A 7,478-nucleotide genomic window follows, 5' to 3' on the forward strand; every position below is an offset into this window, starting at 1 on the left:
TTGAAATTATCCGAACGTTATGAAACGCGGCAATAATTCCGACGGATATCCGTTGGAAATAGTCGAACGTTATAACGTTTGAAATATTCCAACGGATATCCGTTGGCAAGTGTAACGGTAACGAACTTTTCAACGGATTTCCAACGGATATCCATTGGAAAGTACGTATATTCCAACGGATTTCCGTTGGAAATAACGTTTGACGAATTTCAACGGCAATCCGTTGAAATTATTCGAACGTTATGAAACGCGGTAATAATTCCGACGGATATCCGTTGGAAATAGTCGAACGTTATAACGTTCGAAATATTCCAACGGATATCCGTTGGTAAGTGTAACGGTAACGAACTTTTCAACGGATATCCGTTGGAAAGTTTCTCTATTTAAAGCACTCGGCCATAATTCGTCCAAACCACTCTCTAAATCACTCTTATACTATTCTTTTACGAAAAATTCTCCTAAAAATGACATCTTTAACAAATCCGAATATTCGTTCGTCCCGACAGTGGATATACGAAAGAGTTGATTCGATTACAAAAGAGGTAACGCAAGAATTCATTAACGGTTTGGAACAGTTTATGAATTTTGCTTCTATGCAGCCGTTGTGTCAAGAACGTGGAAAAATGCTATGTCCTTGTACATGTTGTCTCAATTTTAAATATCGCAGTCCATAAGATGTTTGTAAACATCTATTTCGAAGGGGATTTGTCGAAGATTATTATATTTGGCGATTTCATGGAGAAGAAGTTCGGACAATCACAACGGGACAACATGTCTCGGCCGAGCAGAGGTATGATGTAGATGAAGATGTAAGAAATCCTTATGTTGAAATGGTGACAGATGCTTTTCCTGGGGCGCCATTGGCTGAGCAAAACTTATCACAAGATCAGGAGGAGCCAAACGTCGAAACAAAATGGTTTTTCGACATGTTGGATATGGCAAATCATCCTATCTATGAAGGATGTAAAGAAGGTCAGTCACGTTTATCTCTTGCATCAAGATTGATGAGTATGAAAACGGATTACAATGTCACCGAAAGTTGCATGGATTCATTTTGTCAAACGTTGCGTGAATATTTACCTGAAAATAACGAAGCTCCAGAATCGTATTATGATACGAAGGCTATGTTGAAGAATTTGGGAATGCCTTATGAAAAGATTGATGTTTGCAAAAATGGTTGCATGCTGTACTGGGGTGAAGAAAAAGAATTGGTTAGGTGTAAATTCTGTGGGACTAACAGATACCGTCCGAGTAAGAATGTACGGAGACAAACTCCGTATAAAAAGATGTTCTATATGCCGGTATCGTACAGATTGAAGCGTTTGTATGAATCACAACAAACGGCTTCGCATATGAGATGGCATGCCTCGCATTCTACCGTTGATGGAGAAATGCAACATCCATATGATGCTTTGGCGTGGAAAAACTTCGACATGGTATTTCCTCAATTCGCTGCTGAGCCTAGGAATGTGTATCTTTGTTTGTGTACTGATGGATTTAGTCCGTACGGACAGTCTGGCATGCAGTATTCATTATGGCCAGTTATACTTTCTCCGTACAACTTACCACCTGAGATGTGCATGAAAAGAGAATTTATGTTTTTGACATTGTTGATTCCTGGGCCAGAACATCCGAAGAAGAGTTTAGATGTGTATTTACAGCCGCTCATTAAGGAGTTGAAGGATTTGTGGGACATTGGAGTCCCTGCTTACGACGTAAGTGTGAAACAAAATTTTACACTGAGAGTGGTTCTTCTTTGGACGATCAGTGATTTTCCGGCGTATGGCATGCTATCGGGATGGAGCACACATGGAAGACTTGCATGTCCGTTTTGCATGGAGGAAACAGAAGCGTTTCAGTTGAGACATGGGAGAAAGTCGTGCTGGTTTGACTGTCATCGCAGATTTCTTCCAAGGAATCATCCGTTCAGACAAAATCGTACGCTTTTTACCAAAGGTAAAATCGTTACTGAGGAAGGTCCTGTTATGCAAACCGGAGAGCAAATTTATTCTGAGCGAATAAATAGTGGATATTTGGATGATTTGGAATCTTCTGTGCATTGTGGAGGAAATTTTGGGCATAAGAAGTGCAAAGGATTTGGTGATTGGCATAACTGGTATAAGCGTAGTATTTTTTGGGATTTGCCTTACTGGAGTTCGCTAACGCTTCGACACAATCTGGATGTTATGCATATAGAGAAAAACTTTTTTGATAACATCATCAACATTGTTCTGAATGTGCCAGGGAGAAGTAAAGATAACATCAACTCGAGGAAGGACTTGAAAGATATATGCAAGAGAAAAGAGTTGGAGTTGACACGTGATGGTCACGCACCTGTGCCGATATTCAGACTCACAAAACCAGGTAAAACGGTCTTGTTTAAATGGTTAAAAGAAGAGGTTAAATTCCCTGATGGATATGCATCCAAATTGGCGCGATGTGTTGATACTGATTCATTAAAACTTATGGGAATGAAGAGTCATGATTGCCATGTATTCATGCAAAGACTTATTCCTATTGCATTTGCGGAGCTATTGAAACCCAGTGTCCACGGAGCGTTATGCGGTATCAGCACATTCTTTCGAGATATATGTGCAAGATCTCTGAGAAGAAGTAATGTAGAGGTTTTGAAAGGCAACATTCCTGAGATACTTTGCGCATTGGAAAAGGTATTTCCACCTTCATTTTTTGATGTGATGGAACATTTACCTATTCATTTATCAGATGAGGCGATATACGGTGATCCAGTACAGTTTAGATGGATGTATCCATTTGAGCGATTTTTTTTCCATCTAAAGAAGAAGGCAAAAAACAAAGCAGTAGTGGAAGGATCTATCGTCAAACAGTATTTGTAAGAGGAGATCTCCTACTTCAGTTCTTTCTATTTTGAATCTCATATTCAAACGAAGACAAGGAGGGCTATCAACGAAGACGATAGAAGTTATCTCTACCACTATGATTCATGTTTCGGACTTATTCCCGAAAGTTTTCAGCCTACTGGACGCCTCGGAGGCAAATCTGAAGAATATTGGTTAACTGTACAAGAGTATAATCACATCGCCACATATATATTGTTGAATTGTGAAGAACTTAAGCCATACGAAAGGTACACATTTTTTAATCTTAGATGTGATTAGAAATTAATTAATTACATATTTGCTAACAACATATTTTTAAGACTTTTTGACGAGGATGTTTTGGCAACATATCCTAATCTAAGTGGGGAGGAACTTGAAGGAATGAAGGAACAACATTATGCATCTTGGCTTCGAGACTACGTAAGTATTCTAGCTATATATGTATGTACGTGTATGTATTTGTGTATTAATTTAATTTTTATGCGCAGATTCAGTCATGCAGTGATAGAATTCCGGCATGGATCAGAGATATATCACATGGACCTGGAAGAAAAGTCATTTGCTGGCCGATAATGTTCACCCGAGGATACACGTTTCACACTTACGATCATGGAAAACATAAATCCACGTTCAATTACGGAGTTTGTATAAAAAGCGGGTCATCGGAAGATCATGATTTCTTTGGAGTTCTTCGTCAGATTTTCCAACTCCAGTATCCAGCCAGGATTAGTCGGGTTGAAAACAATCATATTCAGATGTGACTGGTTTGATACAACGTCGGGACGCGACTCACGGAAAAATCGATGGGGAGGTATTGACATAAACCCGAAACGTTCATATGCAAAGTACGATCCTTTTATACTTTCAGATCAAGCAGACCAGGTATGCTTCATTCCATATCCGAAACATTCTGCGACATCGGTGAAACGGCGACGGGAAGATCAATGGTCGGCTGTTTTGAAGATTAACCCACGAAGATTAATTATCGTGGATTCGTCGTCGACAACACAAGATCTCGATGAACCAATGCAAGAGCAACTCGAAGATCCGGTTCTTCCCATCCGACTAGATGATGATTACGACGAGACACTTGCACTTCCTGACATAGACGACGAGTTACTTGATGATTCGTTACACGTACAAGACGATATAGACGAATTCGTTTCGGACCATGATACAACTCCGGATGATGAAAGTGATGAAGATTCTATATAGACTTATTTGTTTTTATTGTTTTCATATGTATTTGTATTTTGAAAAATCTATCATATTTTTTTTTATTTTTTTTTTAAAAATTGTAAAATTCCAACGGACATCCGTTGGAATCCAAGCGCACCAATTGAATCGACACCAGAATTCCAACGGACACCCGTTGGAAAATTCCAACGGACGACCGTTGTAATTGTTGAAACATTGAATCCGCTGATAAATTCCAACGGATGCCCGTTACATTTTATGTTTTCCATGATCGTAAGTGTGAAACGTGTATCCTCGGGTGAACATTATCGGCCAGCAAATGACTTTTCTTCTAGGTCCATGTGATATATCTCTGATCCATGCCGGAATTCTATCACTGCATGACTGAATCTGCGCATAAAAATTAAATTAATACACAAATACATACACGTACATACATATATAGCTAGAATACTTACGTAGTCTCGAAGCCAAGATGCATAATGTTGTTCCTTCATTCCTTCAAGTTCCTCCCCACATAGATTAGGATATGTTGCCAAAACATCCTCGTCAAAAAGTCTTAAAAACATGTCGTTAGCAAATATGTAATTAATTAATTTCTAATCACATCTAAGATTAAAAAATGTGTACCTTTCGTATGGCTTAAGTTCTTCACAATTCAACAGTATATATGTGGCGATGTGATTGTACTCTTGTACAGTTAACCAATATTCTTCAGATTTGCCTCCGAGGCGTCCAGTAGGCTGAAAACTTTCGGGAATAAGTCCGAAACATGAATCATAGTGGTAGAGATAACTTCTATCGTCTTCGTTGATAGCCCTCCTTGTCTTCGTCTGAATATGAGATTCAAAATAGAAAGAACTGAAGTAGGAGATCTCCTCTAACAAATACTGTTTGACGATAGATCCTTCCAATGCTGCTTTGTTTTTTGCCTTCTTCTTCAGATGGAAAAAAAATCGCTCAAATGGATACATCCATCTAAACTGTACTGGACCACCGTATATCGCCTCATCTGGTAAATGAATAGGTAAATGTTCCATCACATCAAAAAATGAAGGTGGAAATACCTTTTCCAATGCGCAAAGTATCTCAGGAATGTTGCCTTTCAAAACCTCTACATTACTTATTCTCAGAGATCTTGCACATATATCTCGAAAAAATGTGCTGATACCGCATAACGCTCCGTGGACACTCGGTTTCAATAGCTCCGCAAATGCAATAGGAATAAGTATTTGCATGAATACATGGCAATCATGACTCTTCATTCCCATAAGTTTTAATGAATCAGTATCAACACATCGCGCCAATTTGGATGCATATCCATCAGGGAATTTAACCTCTTCTTTTAACCATTTAAACAACACCGTTTTACCTGGTTTTGTGAGTCTGAATATCGGCACAGGTGCGTGACCATCACGTGTCAACTCCAACTCTTTTCTCTTGCATATATCTTTCAAGTCCTTCCTCGAGTTGATGTTATCTTTACTTCTCCCTGGCACATTCAGAACGGTGTTGATGATGTTATCAAAAAAGTTTTTCTCTATATGCATAACATCCAGATTGTGTCGAAGCGTTAGCGAACTCCAGTAAGGCAAATCCCAAAAAATACTACGCTTATACCAGTTATGCCAATCACCAAATCCTTTGCACTTCTTATGCCCAAAATTTCCTCCACAATGCACAGAAGCTTCCAAATCATCCAAATATCCACTATTTATTCGCTCAGAATAAATTTGCTCCCCGGTTTGCATAACAGGACCTTCCTCAGTAACGATTTTACCTTTGGTAAAAAGCGTACGATTTTGTCTGAACGGATGATTCCTTCGAAGAAATCTGCGATGACAGTCAAACCAGCACGACTTTCTCCCATGTCTCAACTGAAACGCTTCTGTTTCCTCCATGCAAAACGGACATGCAAGTCTTCCATGTGTGCTCCATCCCGATAGCATGCCATACGCCGGAAAATCACTGATCGTCCAAAGAAAAACCGCTCTCAGTGTAAAATTTTGTTTCACACTTACGTCATAAGCAGGGACTCCAATGTCCCACAAATCCTTCAACTCCTTAATGAGCGGCTGTAAATACACATCAAAACTCTTCTTCGGATGTTCTGGCCCAGGAATCAACAATGTCAAAAACATAAATTCTCTTTTCATGCACATCTCAGGTGGTAAGTTGTACGCAGAATTACAACGGATATCCGTTGGAAAGTTCCAACGGACACCCGTTGTAATAGTTGAAACATTGAATCCGCTGATAAATTCCAACGGATGCCCGTTACATTCTTAATTTTCAACGGGCATCCGTTGGAATTTTTGAAGCATTAAATCCGTTCGACGCACCTGGCGTCCATCGCGTCATTCCAGCATCCGTTGGAAATGAAGATTATAACGGGCATCCGTTGGAATTTATCAGACAACATTAAATGCGCCCAGAAATTTCCAACGGATACCCGTTGGAAATCCGTTGGAATTTTTGATTATATAAGGGCGAGCGGCCCCATTCTTCTCCATCATTCCAACATCTCAAAAAAAAAAACAAGCAAAAAAAAAAACTCAACCAAAAAAAAAATCACAAAATGGTAATTGGTTTTCAATTCTTGTTCAATTCTTTAATATTTATGTTCTGTATTAATAACTAACTATTGTTTTTTTACAGTTTCGTAGGCGATTTTCTGGTTCCGGAGGATTGTTAGCGGGTTCTTCTGGAGCCCCCCCCCCGCCGCCACCACCACCTTCTCGTCTTCCGGAACCGGTGGACGCTCCTCCACTTTTCCCAGAGACTGATATAACTCTGGAGGAGGTAGAGGAAATTTTAAATTCCTTCGACACTCGCGAGGTCCCGCTAATTGATCCCGAACTTGACGGGGCGTTATGGTAATTTATAAATTAAATTATTTCAATATTTATTTTAAATTATATTATTAGTTAATATTAATAAATTGTTACTATAATTAGATTCGGGGTTAACGATAAAGATTTGAGGAAAAAATTTACAGCAATAATAACGTCAAATTTTCCTCAACTCTATTACTGTTGGACGGTGGTACCGGACAACATCAAACGTTCTTGGTGGCATTTCGTTCATCGTAAGTTATATTTTTAAAATTTTATTTAAATAAAATAAATAATCACTAACTCTAATTTTTTTTAAAGCAATCTTTTCGGTGGAAAAAAAGCCACACCGATAAAGTCTTTGTCAAAGTTTACAAAGAGTTCAACCAGGTGGGTATGCAGCGGTTGAAACAAATGATGAACAATGCCAAACGCCGTCATCAGCTGCATGGACTGCCACCGGAGTGGGCAACAAATGACTTGTACCAGCAGCTTCTTTCGCATTGGAACTCAGACCATTTCAAGAACAAGAGTTCCAAGGCAAAACAAAGTCGTCTGTCCCAAAAAATCGAGGGTGATGGGCCTCATC

The 7,478-nt window shown here is 39.2% G+C and overlaps 1 long non-coding RNA gene across 1 annotated transcript; it reads left to right on the top strand.

Moving 5' to 3' along the window:
- The first annotated feature begins 3,072 nt into the window (after positions 1–3,072).
- On the top strand, positions 3,073–3,384 carry LOC104808424. The gene is made up of 3 exons (XR_770938.2): positions 3,073–3,106; positions 3,179–3,278; positions 3,347–3,384. It is a non-coding gene; the product is annotated as an uncharacterized LOC104808424 (long non-coding RNA).
- Positions 3,385–7,478: the final 4,094 nt, after the last annotated feature.

Source organism: Tarenaya hassleriana, unplaced genomic scaffold, assembly GCF_000463585.1.
Source record: "Tarenaya hassleriana unplaced genomic scaffold, ASM46358v1 Cleome143, whole genome shotgun sequence".
In the NCBI taxonomy this organism is placed as follows: Eukaryota; Viridiplantae; Streptophyta; class Magnoliopsida; order Brassicales; family Cleomaceae; genus Tarenaya; species Tarenaya hassleriana.